Below are 15,621 nucleotides of genomic sequence, written 5' to 3'. Positions count from 1 at the left end.
TCCTGTTGTCGAACACATGGACCTTTGCTGAAAGTTGTATTCTCTTCCATGCCTTTGTTTATTATTGTATGATGAATCTATGCGTATACTGCCAACGAAATTGGATATTATTATAACAATGTGGTTGGGTAAATAACCAACGATACCCTAAGCGCTTGTGCAAAATATAAAGGCAATCTTACCTAAATTAAATTACTTTTTCTTTCACGCAGAAAAAAAAACGTTAAGTAGATAATTTCAGAACCTACTGTTTTTAGGTAATTGGTTGAATTAACAATTGGTTGAATAAATACTCTATTGCATTGGTTGAAAGGTTCACCAAACAATAAATTTTAGAAAACTGTTTCAACAAAAAATTGTTCAAAACCTCAGTTTTGTTGCAGGTCAAACAACATACCTATCGTCGCACAAAATGTAATATTTGACTCGAAAACAAAAAGAAATAGTAACTGTTCATGCATTATCTCTATGTTAGTGCCCCAAGAATTTTTGCAGCAGTGCATCCCCCGGCAGTGTTTCAATTTAACATTACGTTTTTATAAGCTAACTAACAAGACATGCTGCCTATGAAGCTACATGCTCCACTGTTTATGTTATGTGATAAAATTCAATTGTATATTCAGCCTGTTGGAACTCGTTTAATTGCATGAGTTTGTCAAACATACTCGAATTATACACATTCTAAATCATAATGCGTTTTTGCATTTTTATTGAGTTGGTAGTATCAGATCTACGCTATGTATTGGTTGCAGTACAATCAAATACCTAGTTATTGTTTCAATATACTTCATGAGACAATTTGTCTTTGTTGCACTTCGTTCGGAATCAAGCAACATACCCTTTGACACGATAAGTCATGAACAGGGAAAGTCATTAACAATCCAACATCGATGTAAATGGTCAAAGATAAACACTAATCACGACGTGGCAGCGCAGAGCTCGTTTGCATTGTGAGCAAAACCATGGTATTTTGCCATTTCCTCAGTTCCAGGTACGAGTAGCGTTGGCTGCACTCCGTTGCGGTTTCGGTACAGTGAGACGAAAAAAGACACATTTCCAGTTAGAAGCGCCACCGCAGACTAATATACAAGTGATAGCTGTTTCCCTGCATGGCTTAGTAACCGTTTTCATATAATGTTGTACTTCAAAACGTATTAGTTAGGAATGGCGCAGCACGTAAGCTTGTAAGCATTCTTCCGGCTGCAACCTATAGCTGAGTGATTTGTCTCTAATGTCTCTGCTCAGTAGATATGCAATAATGCTAAATCCGTAAGTTGTCAAGCTTTAATCCTTGTACAACTAATAATATACGTGAGGAAATTCTGTTGAAAGAGACAAAAAACACTTTTTGCAGCAACCACAGATGTAGTTTAATACATGATGTGGAAACATTCCACGTTCAGCTGTTTCTGCATTTTACTAGTGGCCACGTCCGAGGCACAACGGACTGCAAACAATTGTTCAAATGAAGATCGTAAGTCAACTGTAAAATATATGTCATAACTTGTATTGAAGTTGGATGTTCGTTTAATCTAACAAATCTTAGCCTTTGGTTTTCTATTAAAATAAAGCCGCAAACTACATGAATGACGTATTTCTGGGATAAGAAGTTTACTCAAAACTAATGGTGCACCAAATAGTGAGAAAACAAAGATTGCTTTCAAAGAATATAAGGTCTAATAGTATGCGAATGGGTAAAAAATTGCACCTGTAGAATGTTTGCTGATATTTGCAATGGTCGGTATATCAAGAATAGGTGAGGTAGTAATTATATGATATGCTTTAATCTTAGTGTTATACCAACAGGGGCTGGAGACTTGAAGAAAATCCAGATATCCCATTACCCTGAACTGTACCTTCCCAGTAACAAAAACCTCTCGACCGTTAAACTCAGCGTCACCTTCAACTGGACAGTGGAAAGTAAATAGGAATCACAGTCTTTTGAGTACAAATAAACAAACACGACATGCTGCATACGAAGTTTTTCAAAGTCATAGGAATTTAACGCAAAAAAAATTATATACAGTTATTTCAAACTGGGCAAAGTGAAAGTTAAGTGTTTTCTGTGCAATTAAGTATTAAGTGTTGTTTCAAATACCGAAAGATTTGAGTATTTTGGTTTTTAGATGAGGATTACGATGGTTTTATGTACTGTTTTATCGACCGGGACAACCACATTTCAGCCAAAGGCGAGTATATCTACATCAAATTAGAGAATGGCTTACTGTACAGCACAGAGTGAACACGTTTCGTGTGGTTTAAAAACACAAACTTTTGAGAACTAACAATCAAATTCAAATATCGAAATAAGACATCAAGTTGGTCAGTTTGAATCTTTATTGATAAAAGATCTTGAGGAAGACTCGTATGCCACAAAACCATTCGAAATAGTCTGCCAATAACAGTTTGTTACATATTGTGTTTAGTTTATCAATCTGTCGCAGGCTCGGATTATTACTACGACCTCCACGACCACTACTGCCAATCCATGATAGGCATGAAAATGTGGGTGACGAACGTTAATGGGGATTATGTGGAGTGTTCCTACCCGTGTGAGTCAGTTGATCTACAGGGTTGCAAAAGTGAAGAAATCTGCGTTACAGCCGCTTATGTTGATCAGCCCTGTCCAATGGGACAAATAAAGGCCATAATGAAGGTATTTTCGATTACATGAGCAATGCTAGTACTCACCAAATGCCCCAATAATAATTTCCGGATATATGACCAACCATCCTGCCAGACAGGACGGTACTGAAATCAGACAATACTCATGATTTCCACATATAGAGTGGTCAACGACAAATGCAACGTTGGATTCGTCTTATTTTTCGCGGAAGTTACATCGGTTTTGGTTAACCACCAAATTTGGCACGCCTTTGCTTCAAAAATGGCACGCGTGCTGGTTTCCACCAGAAATGAATATAATTTGAAAATATATTCTTTATTTGCATGCTGTTTTAGATGGTATAGTCCATATTCTACAGCCTACTTTGAGAAAACGTGCAAAACACGAATTACAAATCAAAACCAACTAATTGTTTGTGTAAGTTTATTTGACCCCAAATGATTGCTGATTACAGAACCAAACCAACATCACGTTTCCTATCCGATTCGGTCGTTCGTATTATTTTAACATTTTCGGGTACCGCGGAAGACGAATTTTTGGTAAAGCTCAACATAGCAGCGACATCTACCTATTCTGTGGCTATCACCTCATCAACAAGCATCCGGTAGACGAGCAAGCAGCTTACAAGTATTGTCGCAGTGAACAAGTACTCAGTAGTGAGTTGTATTGTTGGAAATTTCTTTGGTTTTGAAATGTTTGGTAAAGTGCATGTTATAACAGCGATGACAAGAGAAGAATTTTGCACCAGTAAACGACACAGTGTAGTTTCAGAGTTTGTGTCTCATATTATTTGTGAATGAAATCCGCTTTTGCGGGTTCTAAAGATGCCAAAATGCAAAAAAAAATTCATTAAACTTTGGCTTGCTTCACGCTATTGTAATGTGTTCAATACATCTGAAACGAATTAAGAAAATGGTCCGTGATGCAAAAATTAAACTCTTAACCCAGACTTGACATCGTCATCGGGACCACCAATCAACTTCACAATGCTCGAAGCATTCCAAAATCACAAGGACCACACAATAACGGCGATGTTACAATGGCAAGCACCTCATGTCGTAGACAACATTGAAAACCGCTTGCCTGACAAATACTTGGTGTTGTACGTGAATCAAACCGGCTTTCACTCAAAGGCAGTTGAGGTAAAATCCATGTGTAGAAGTCCTTCAGGATTTAAAGCATGAGTTGATTGTTAGTTGTGCTTATATGCAATGAGACCGCAATGGTTCGCATATAGTGTGACCACAACATCCCCTAATGCTGTAGTGCTTCTTTGCCCTACTGCATGTATTCTATTACAATGTTAATATATTTGGCATGTTAAATATAAACGTGCAGGCCGTTCGATCCCGTTGTATTTGAATGTCGTTTCTGACATAGCACACCAACAAATGTTTCCTCATTTCGTTAAAGGTGATACCACTTCCTGGTCAAGATGTGTTCACGTACACTTACAGTGGGCTACGCCCGAATAAAACGTACGTGTTTAAGGCATTCGCTTACACGAATCTTAATGATAAGACCTGTCCTGGTGGAGAGACTTGCGAAAACTTTGGAACTGCGGCAGAAATAGAAGAATTCTTCGAAGGTTTGTGCAGAGATTGGCTTAGCTTAGAAGCACCTTGAATGATTAAATTCAATTAGAATTATGAAAGAATTTAAAATAAATCACAAACACAACTGACTAACATAAGGTTTCTGTGCTTGTGGCGGTGGCTCTGGTGTAATTGCTGTAGAAAGTCGTCTTTTCTATTCTGGTATGATGACATCTTCATTCGCTTACTTTTCCACAGATTGGAATCCCTGCCCAATAGACAGAGAAGTGATAGAACGTCATTGCGATCCGCATTCGTTTTGTGAGATCCTCAGCAAAGATCGTTCACGAATAAACTGCACCTGTAAACCTGGCTACAGCGGTGATGGGATTGACCGATCCATTGGGGGAGTCGGTTGCCAAAGTCCCAGTATACAGAATGATGAATTGATGGTTGTCGAGACATTCTATTGCCCTAATCTTCACCTTTCCGATCATACAAACCACTCCACCGCAAAACTAAGCGTTACTTACAACTGGACAGTAAAGGGTGGGTAGAGTTAATTGTGTATAAGCTGCAGACAGATGCTGATCATATGTGGGTAATGTTGTTGTGCATTCTCTGCGAAGGTGTCAAGAGAGTCTTACACAGAGTTGTTTCAAAGATTTTCATTTAACTCAGCACACGTCTTATTGTAGACTTTTCATCTTATTGCAAACTGCAAAAAAAAAATTTTTCAGAACGGTGTTTTGCGGAAACAGTGGCCCTGTCTGCGCTCACTAAAAATCATTATTAGCTCCATCGCTTAAACATCGATTTGTTTTAGGAGACGATCACGACGGATTCATGTATTGCTTTTTTGACAGTGACGACCATACGTTGGCCTACGGCAAGTACCTCGAATCAAAATTTAAAACAAAGAATATTTCAAGACACATTACAACATATGAAACAAGATTTTGTCATGCATAATGTAGCACTTGCTTACGCTTAAGTGGAAATTAGTCACTTGAACTTGATTCGCATTGAATTACTTAGATCAGGGGTTCTTAACCTGGGGTCCATGAACCCCCAAGGGGTCCGAGAAGATGCATTAAGGGGTCCATGAAACGAAATACAATTATTCCGAAAATCCACGTATTTTCCTCTGTCCGTAAGCGGTTTCGCTGTCCACGAATTTTAATTTTTCGACATTTGCAATGTGTTTCTTGCAAAGGGGCCATGGCTTTTCAAAGAATGTTTTAGGGGTTCGTGTTCCAAAAAAGGTTAAGAAACAGTGACTTAGATCGTTAGATCTATACAAAGTGCTGCGGAAAGTGCGCATAAACGACAAAGCAGAGAGCCTTTGATTATAAAATCACGAGATGATTTCTACAACCATATTTTTTAACAGAAAACAATTATGAGAAGGATGAATACTGCCAAGCGTTGATCGGCATGAAAATGTGGGTCACAAACGTTGAAGGAGAACTTGTGGAGTGCAAATACCCTTGCGAAGCAGAGGATGCGAGGAACTGCACAAGCTCGGAAAGTTGCGTTACTGCATTGGACGAAGTGGACCGGCCCTGTCCAATGGGACAGATTAAAACAATCATGAAGGTATAAGAACGTCCAAATGTTGAATTGTAGTTACTTAAAAATTTCCTTCCACCCAGCGAAAAAAAAAATTGCCCCAAAAAACTACAAAATTGACATAAACATCCTCAAAAAGGTGCTGCCTTGGACTCACGTTGATTCTAAACATTTTACGGTTGTTTTTAGAATCAAACAAGTATCACGTTTCCCATCCGGTTCGGTCGCTCCTACACATTCCACATTATGGCTTATAGAGGCCGATGTATAATTGGCGTAGACAGGAATTATGGCCATGACGTGTATCTGTATTGTGGCTATCACCTCATCAACAAGCATCCTGTCGACGAGCAAGCAGCTTCCGAGTATTGTCGCCGTGAACAAGTACAGAGTAGTGAGTGTACATTTCTTGTCCAGGCTGCAAGGATTTATATTTTCAAGACCAAATTGTATCTTGTAATGATATTTTCAAAACTGGAGCACAAAAAGGCTTACTGGTAATTTTAATTACCTTTAAATATTCAATAATATGACCAACGTCTACCATGTCTACATTTGTTTTACCACAAAGAACGCGGACCACATTCAATACATTTGTAATTTAGACTTGACTTCGTCTTCGGGGCCACCACTAAACTTCACTGTGGTCGATTGGTACCGCAACTACATAGACCATACAATAACTGTAGTCTTACAGTGGAAAGCACCTCACCTTCTCGATGTTATCACCAACAGTTTACCTCCTGAGTATCGCTTGCGCTACTTAATGGATGATACATACTCAAGACCAATGTTAGTAAGTACACACAGCGCCGTGACAAGATGAAATCTGCACTCAAATTCGAAATTTTTTTTCCACTTAATTCTAAATAAATTAAAGTAAACCTTATCGATCTTAGAATATAAGTTCGGTCATTTACGTCAGCTAAAATAATTGTCAACATCGAAGAGAAGAGCACGTAGATGCATCATTAAAAATAATGCAGCAGCACTGCAAAACATTTTAACTTCGTCATGTTAAACATCCCTTTCACTTCCGAAGATCGAAGCGCAAGACGGAGAAACTTTGTTCAACTTCACGTATCAAAAACTACCTCCGAATGTCACATACTTGTTCTCCGTGGTTGCGTACATAAACCTGAATAAAGTGTGTATAGGGAACGACCACTGGTGCCAAAACTATGGAACCCCCGCTTACTTGGAATACTTCTTTGAAGGTTTGAGAATTATATTCTAAAGGTTATAACAAAACAAGCAATCATCACAGCGATAAAGGGCAGGCCAATAAATACCCGCTACTAGTTAGTGATATCCTTTTCTTGGAGACTACATAAGTACTGTACACGTATGTAACTCATTTGGCAAAACGTTTTTGCATTGAGACCCCTGTCTTACTTTTTGCATTAGGTTCTCGATGCATTTGGGGTTTGTGTATTCTATTTTATATTATTTCCGCAAAAAGATTACCTGAATTAGATTCAACATAATCATTCTGTTTAGATTGGGATCCTTGTCCAGTCGACGAAACTGTGAAAGAACGTCACTGCGATCCACATGCTTCTTGTGAGGTTCTCAGCAAAGATCGTTCTATTTTAAACTGCACCTGCAAACCCGGCTACAGTGGTGACGGTGTGGATCAATTCATTGGCGGGACCGGCTGCAAAGACTACAACGCCTGTCTCGGATGTACAGCTAAATGCGCTACGGCTGCAAAGTGCAAAGACAGGCCAGCACCCGAACTAGGTTATGATTGCTCTTGCGAGTAAGTTTCAGAACTATTTCGTTAGATTTTCTGTGCATGACATATGAAGAACATAAACGACATCGAGCAGTTTCTTTAAAGTCAATGGATGTCTTCTGCTATTTTCAACCATCCCATCCACACTTTGATATAGTGCCCGCAAAAATGTAAATTGATCACAATTCTGTTTGAAAACAGCTACTTGCACAAACACATTGATGCAACGTTGCATCAAAATGCCGAAACCAAAGGCAATCTAGCTTGGCATTATAGCTGGCTGTATATTGTTTTTTTCATGATTTCGCCACATCGAGAGCAGCAATATTAGTTCCAATCAGTTGTTCGGTCGTGGTGTAACGCATCGGATTGCGACTGCAAATTCACCACAATGAGTTGCATTCTTTTGTTTATATTCCTAACAAATTGTTTTTTCTTTAATTTGAATCACGCTTCAAAGATTGCCATATAGGCATAAATATTCTTTACAGCGAGGGTTACACCGGTGATGGATACAACAGCTGTAGGAAAATGATAAACCCCGTGATCGCTGTTCTTGTGACCGTATGTGTGGTTACTGTGTTTCTTCTGATGTTCTTCGTCATCAGACGTCAACGAAAACAAATGAGAAAGTAAGTTTCCAACACAAATATGTGGGTGGATTACCAAAAGGCAGATGTCGATTTTTGAATAATTTTGGTTACAGACCGTCGATGTCATTGAATGTAGCACGTGAAGAAATCCCACTCTGCATTGACAATGAGTAACTTGGAACCTTCGTGGACGGAATTCCTTTCCTGGCTAAACTTTTCACAAGAATGTTTATTTCCTGTTGTCGAACACATGGACCTTTGCTGAAATTTGTATTCTTTTCCATGCCTTTGTATATTATTGTACAATGAATATATGCGTATACTGCCAACGAAATTGGATATTATTATAACAAGGTGGTTGGGTAAATGACCAACAATCCCTAAGCGCTTGGGCAAAATATAAAGGCAATCTTACCTAAATTCAATTATTTTTTTTTTCAAGCAGAAAAAAACGTTAAGTAGAGAATTTCAGAACAAAATATTTTTAAGGTATTTGGGTGAATTAACAATTGGTTGAATAAATACTTTAGTGCATTGGTTGAAAGGTTCACTAAAAAGAAAAACGAAGTTTTCACCAAATAATAAATTTTAGTAAATTGTTTGAACAACAAATTGTTCAAAACCTCAGTCTTGTCGCAGGTCAAACAACATACCTATCGTCGCAGAAAATGTAATATTTGACTCCAAAACAAAACAAATAGTAACTGTTGTTGCATTATCTCTATATTAGCGCCCCAGGACTTTTTGCAGCAGCGCACCCCCGGCAGTGTTTCAATTTAACATTACGTTTTTATAAACAGTTTTTTATAAACTAACAAGACATGCTGCCTATGAAGCTACATGCTCCACGGTTTATGTTATGTGATAAAATTCAATTGTATATTCAGCCTGTTGGAACTCGGTTAACTGCATGAGTTGGTCAAACATACTCGAATTGTACAAATTCTAAAATATAGTGCGTTTTTGCGTTTCTATTGAGTTGGTAGTATCAGATCTACGCTATGTATTGGTTGCAGTACAATCAAATACCTAGTAATTGTTGCAATATACTTCATGAGAAAATTTATCTTTATTGCACGCCGTCCGGAATCGAGCAACATACTCTTTGACACGATAAGTCATGAACATGGAAAGTCATTAACAACCCAATATCGATGTAATTGGCCAAAGATAAACACTAATCACGACGTGGCAGCGCAGAGCTCGTTTGCATTGTGAGCAAAACCATGGGATTTTACCATTTCCTATGTTCCAGGTACGAGTAGCGTTGGCTGCACTCCATTGCGGTTTCGGTACAGTGAGACGAAAAAAGACACATTTCCAGTTAAAAGCGCCACCGCAGACAAGTATACAAGTGATAGCTGTTTGCCTGCATGGCTTAGTCATCGTTTTCATATAATGTTGTACTTCAAAAGGAATTAGTTAGGAATGGCGCAGCAAGTAAGCTTGGAAAAATGCTCCCGGATGCAACTTACAGCTGAGTGATTTGTGCGAGCTAATGTCTCTACTCAGTAGATATGCAATAATGCTAAATCCGTAGGTTGTCAAGCTTTAGTCCTTGTACAACTAATAATATACGTGAGGAAATTTTGTTGAAAGAGATGAAAAACACTTTTTGCAGCAACCACAGATGTAGTTTAATACAGGATGTGGAAACATTCCACGTTTAGCTGTTTCTGCATTTTACTAGTGGCCACGTCCGAGGCACAACGGACTCCAAACAATTGTTCAAATGAAGATCGTAAGTCCACTGCAAGATATTATAATTTATATTAAAGTTGGACGCTCATTTAATCTAACAAATCTTAGCCTTTGGTTTACTATTAAAATAAAGCCGCAAACTACATGAATGACATATTTCTGGGATAACAAGTTTACTCAAAACTAATGGTGCACCAAATAGTGAGAAAACGCACAAAGCGACAAGTTGTACGCGACACCCGACACAAATGTCTGGGACATAAAGAAGTGCAACGGTTTTTAAAAATGCTGTTTAATTGCATGATTGCTTCCAAAGAATATATAAAGGTCTAATAGTATGCGGATGGGTAAAAAAAAATACATCTGTAGAATGTATGATATTTGCAAAGATCGGTATATCAAGAATAGGTGAGGTAGTAGTTATATGATATGCTTTAATCTTAGTGTTATACCAACAGGGGTTGGAGACTTGAAGAAAATCCAGATATCCCATTACCCTGAACTGTACCTTCCCAGTAACAAAAACCTCTCGACCGTTACACTTAGCGTCACCTTCAACTGGACAGTGGAAAGTAAATAGAAATCACAGTCTTTTGAGCACAAATAAACAAACACGACATGCTGCATACGAAGATTTTCAAAGTCATAGGAATTTAACGCATAAAATATATACAGTTATTTCAAAGTGGGCAAAGTTATAGTTAAGTGTTTTCTGTGCAATTAAGTATTGAGTGTGGTTTCAAATACCGAAAGAGTTGAGTATTTTGGTTTTTAGATGAGGATTACGATGGTTTTATGTACTGTTTTTTCGACCGGGACAACCACATTGCAGCCAAAGGCGAGTATATCTACATAAATTAGAGAATGGCTTACTGTACAGCATAGAGTGAACAAGTTTCGTGTGGTTTAAAAACACAAACTTTTGAGAACTAACAATCAAATTCAAATATCGAAATAAGACATCAAGTTGGTCAGTGTGAATCTTTTTTTATAAAAGACCTTCAGGTTGACTCGTGGGCCACAAAACCATTCGAAATAGTCTGCCAAAAACAGTTTGTTACAAATTGTCTTTTGTTTATCAATCTGTTGCAGGCTCGGATTATTACTACGACCTCCACGACCACTACTGCCAATCCATGATAGGCATGAAAATGTGGGTGACGAACGTTAATGGGGATTATGTGGAGTGCTCCTACCCGTGTGAGTCAGTTGATCTACAGGGTTGCAAAAGTGAAGAAATCTGCGTTACAGCCGCTTATGTTGATCAGCCCTGTCCAATGGGACAAATAAAGGCCATAATGAAGGTATTTCCGATTACATGAGCAATGCTAGTACTCACCAAATGCCCCAATAATAACTTCCGGATATATGACCAACCATCCTGCCAGACAGGACGATACTGAAATGAGACAACACTCATGATTTTCACATATAGAGTGGTCAACGACAAATGCAACGTTGGATTCGTCTTATTTTCGCGGAATTTACGTCGGTTTAGGTTAACCACCAAATTTGGCACGCCTTTGTTTCAAAAATGGCACTCGTGCTGGTTTCCACCTGAAATGAATATATCAAAAAATTGATTTCCTTATTTGTCTGGTGTTTTAAATGGTATAGTCCGTATTCCACAGCCTACGATGAAAAAACAAAACACGAATTACAACTCAAACCCAACTAATTGTTTGTGTAAGTTTATTTGACCCCAAATGGTTGCTGATTACAGACCAAACCAACATCACGTTTCCTATCCGATTCGGTCGTTCGTATTGTTTTAACATTTTCGGGTACCGCGGAAGACGAGTTTTTGGTAAAACTCAACATAGCAGCGACGTCTACCTATTCTGTGGCTATCACCTCATCAACAAGCATCCGGTAGACGAGCAAGCAGCTTACAAGTATTGTCGCAGTGAACAAGTACTCAGTAGTGAGTTGTATTGTTGGACATTTCTTTGGTTTTGAAACGTTTGGTAAAGTGCATGTTACAACACCCATGACAAGAGAAGATTCCTGCACCAGTTAACGACACAGTGAAGTTTAAGAGTTTATGTCTCATATATTTGTAAATGAAATCCGCTTTTGCGGGTTCTTAAGATGCCAAAATACAAAAAAAATCAATTCATTAAACTTTGATGTGCTTCACGCTATTGTAATGTGTTCAATACATCTGAAACGAGTTAAGTAATTGGTCCGTGATGCAAAAATTCATATCTTAACCTAGACTTGACATCGTCATCGGGACCACCAATCAACTTCACAATGCTCGAAGCATTCCGAAATCACAATGACCACACAATAACGGTGATGTTACAATGGCAAGCACCTCATGTCGTAGACAACATTGAAAACCGCTTGCCTGACAAATACTTGGTGTTGTACGTGAATCAAACCGGCTTTCACTCAAAGGCAGTTGAGGTAAAATCCATGTGTAGAAGTCCTTCAGGATTTACAGCATGGGTTGATTGTTAGTTGTGCTTATATGCAATGAGACCACAATGGTTCGCATATAGTGTAACCACAACATCCCCTAATGCTGTAGTGCTTCTGTACCCTACTGCATGTATTCTATTACAATGATAGTATATTTGACATTTTAAATATAAACGTGCAGGCCTTGCGAACTCGTTGTATTTGAGTGTCGTTTCTGACATAACAGACCAACAAATGTTTCCACATTTCGTTAAAGGTGATGCCACTTCCTGGTCAAGATGTGTTCACGTACACTTACCGTGGGCTACGCCCGAATAACACCTACGTGTTTAAGGCATTCGCTTACACGAATCCTAATGATAAGACCTGTCCTGGTGGAGAGATTTGCGAAAACTTTGGAACCGCGGCAGAAATAGAAGAATTCTTTGAAGGTTTGTGCAGACGTTGGCTTAGCTTAAAAACATCTTGAATGATTAAATTCAATTAAAATTATGAAAGAATTGAAAATATATTATCAAAAACCACTGACTAACATAAAGCGTCTGTGTTGGTGGCGGTTACTGAGGTGAAATTGCTGTAGAAAGTCGTCTTTTCTATTCTGGTATGATGAAATATTCATTCGCTTACTTCTCCACAGATTGGAACCCCTGTCCAATAGACAGAGAAGTGATAGAACGTCATTGCGATCCGCATGCGTTTTGTGAGATCCTGAGCAAAGATCGTTCACGATTAAACTGCACCTGTAAACCTGGCTACAGCGGTGATGGGATTGACCGATCCATTGGGGCAGTCGGTTGCCAAAGTCCCAGTATACAGAATGATGAATTGATATGGTTGTCGAGACATTCTATTACGCTAATCTTCACCTTTCCGATCATACAAACCACTCGACCGCAAAACTAAGCGTTACTTACAACTGGACACTGAAGGGTGGGTAGTGTTAATTGTGTATAAGCTGCAGACAGATGATATGTGGGTAATGTTGTTGTGCATTCTCTGCGAAGGTGTCAAGAGAGTCTTACACAGAGTTGTTTCAAAGAATTTCATTTAACTCAGCACACGTCCTATTGCAGACTTTTCATCTTATTGCCGACTGTAAAAAAAAATTACTGAACGGAATTTTGCGGAAACAGTGGCCCTGTCTGCGCTCACTAAAAATCATTATTAGCTCCATCGTTTAAAGATCGATTTGTTTTAGGAGACGATCACGACGGAATCATGTATTGCTTTTTTGACAGTGACGACGATACATTGGCCTACGGCAAGTACCTCAAATCAAAATTTATAACAAAAAACATTTCAAGGAACATTATAACATATGAAACAACATTTTGTCATGCACAATGTAGCACTTGCTTACGCTTAAGTGGAAATTAATCACTTGAAATTGATTCGAATTGAATTACTTTGATCGTTAGATCTTTTTAAAGTGCTGCGGAAAGTGCGCATAAACGACAAAGCAGAGAGCATTCGTTTTCATAATCACGTGATGATTTCTACAATCATATTTTGTTTGTAGAAAACGATTATGAGAAGGACGAATACTGCCAGGCGTTGATCGGCATGAAAATGTGGGTCACAAACGTTGAAGGAGAACTTGTAGAGTGCAAATACCCTTGCGAAGCAGAGGACGTGACGAATTGCACAAGCTCGGAAAGTTGCGTTATTGCATTGGAAGATGTGGACCGGCCATGTCCAATGGGACAGATAAAAACAATCATGAAGGTATAAGAACGTCCAAATGTTAAATTGTAGGTACTTAAAAATTTCTTGTTTCACCCAGCCCAAACAAACTACAAAATTGACATAAACATCCTCATAAAGGTGCTGTCTTGGATTCACGTTGGTTCTATACGTTTTACGGTTGTTTTCAGAATCAAACAAATATCACGTTTCCCATCCGGTTCGGTCGTTCGTACACATTCCACATTATGGCTTATAGAGGCCGATGCATGATTGGCGTAGACAGGAATTATGGCCATGACGTGTATCTGTTTTGTGGCTATCACCTCATCAACAAGCATCCTGTCGACGAGCAAGCAGCTTCCGAGTATTGTCGCAGTGAACAAGTACTGAGTAGTGAGTGTACATTTCTTGTTTAGGCTGCAACAATTTATATCTACTACTTTTAAATACTCTTAGAATAATATGACCAACGTCTACCATGTCCGAGTTTGTTTGACTACAAAGAAATATGTTCAATATATTTCTAATTTAGACTTGACTTCGTCTTCGGGACCACCACTAGACTTCACAATGGTCAATTGGTACCGCAACCACACAGACCATACAATAACTGTAGTCTTGCAGTGGACAGCGCCTCACATTCTCGATGTTATTACCAACAGTTTACCCCCTGAGTATCGTTTGCGCTACATAGTGGATGACGCATACTCAAGACCATTGGTAGTAAGTACACACACGACAACCTATAAAATCATTCAAGGTCGAAAGTGTTTTTCCATTGAATTCTTCATTAATTACAGTAAATCGTATCGATCTTAGAAGACAAGTTGAAATACAAGATGCATTTGTGAAAATAGTACATTTATTCGTACATGTAACATTTAACCTCGTCGTGGTGAAACCGACCAATTTCTTACATCTGTTTTACTTCGAAAGATCGAAGCGCAGGACGGAGAAACTTTGTTCAACTTCACGTATCAAAAACTACCTCCGAATGCCACATACTTGTTCTCCGTGGCTGCGTACATAGACCTGGATAAAGTTTGTATAGGGAACGACCACCTGTGCCAAAACTATGGAACCCCCGCTTACTTAGAATACTTCTTTGAAGGTTTGAGAATTCGATTCCAAAGATCTAACAAATCATTTCTAATCACGATTTACGTTTCAAAAGTTTTCCAATATATGATATCAGAAGGAAATATGTGACAAATAATCATTATAGCAATAAAAGGCCAGCTAAAGAATACCCGCATAATAATAGTTTTGTGATATCTGTGTCGCAAAGATTACATTTTGAAATTGCACTTGGAAAAACTTTTTGTATTTAAGGCTCGTTTCTTGATTTTGCATTAGGTTTCCGGTGAATTTGGTGGTTCTTAAACATTGCTTTATATATTTCAGCCGCAAAATGATCAGGAAAAACTCCAATCAAATCATTCTGTTTAGATTGGGACCCCTGTCCAGTCGACGAAACTGTGAAAGAACGTCACTGCGATCCACATGTATATTGTGAGGTTCTCAGCAACGATCGTTCTATTTTGAACTGCACCTGCAAACCCGGATACAGTGGTGACGGGGTGGATCAGTTCATTGGCGGGATCGACTGCAAAGACTACAACGCCTGTCACGGATCTACAGCTAAATGCGCCACGGCTGCAACATGCAAAGACAGGCCAGCACCAAAACTGGGTTATGATTGCTCTTGCGAGTAAGTTAGCTTTCGTTAGCTTTTGTCGCCTA

The sequence above is a fragment of the Ascidia mentula genome, chromosome 3 (assembly GCF_947561715.1).
Source record: "Ascidia mentula chromosome 3, kaAscMent1.1, whole genome shotgun sequence".
Lineage (NCBI taxonomy): Eukaryota > Metazoa > Chordata > Ascidiacea > Phlebobranchia > Ascidiidae > Ascidia > Ascidia mentula.
Note: the sequence above shows the minus strand (reverse complement) of the source record.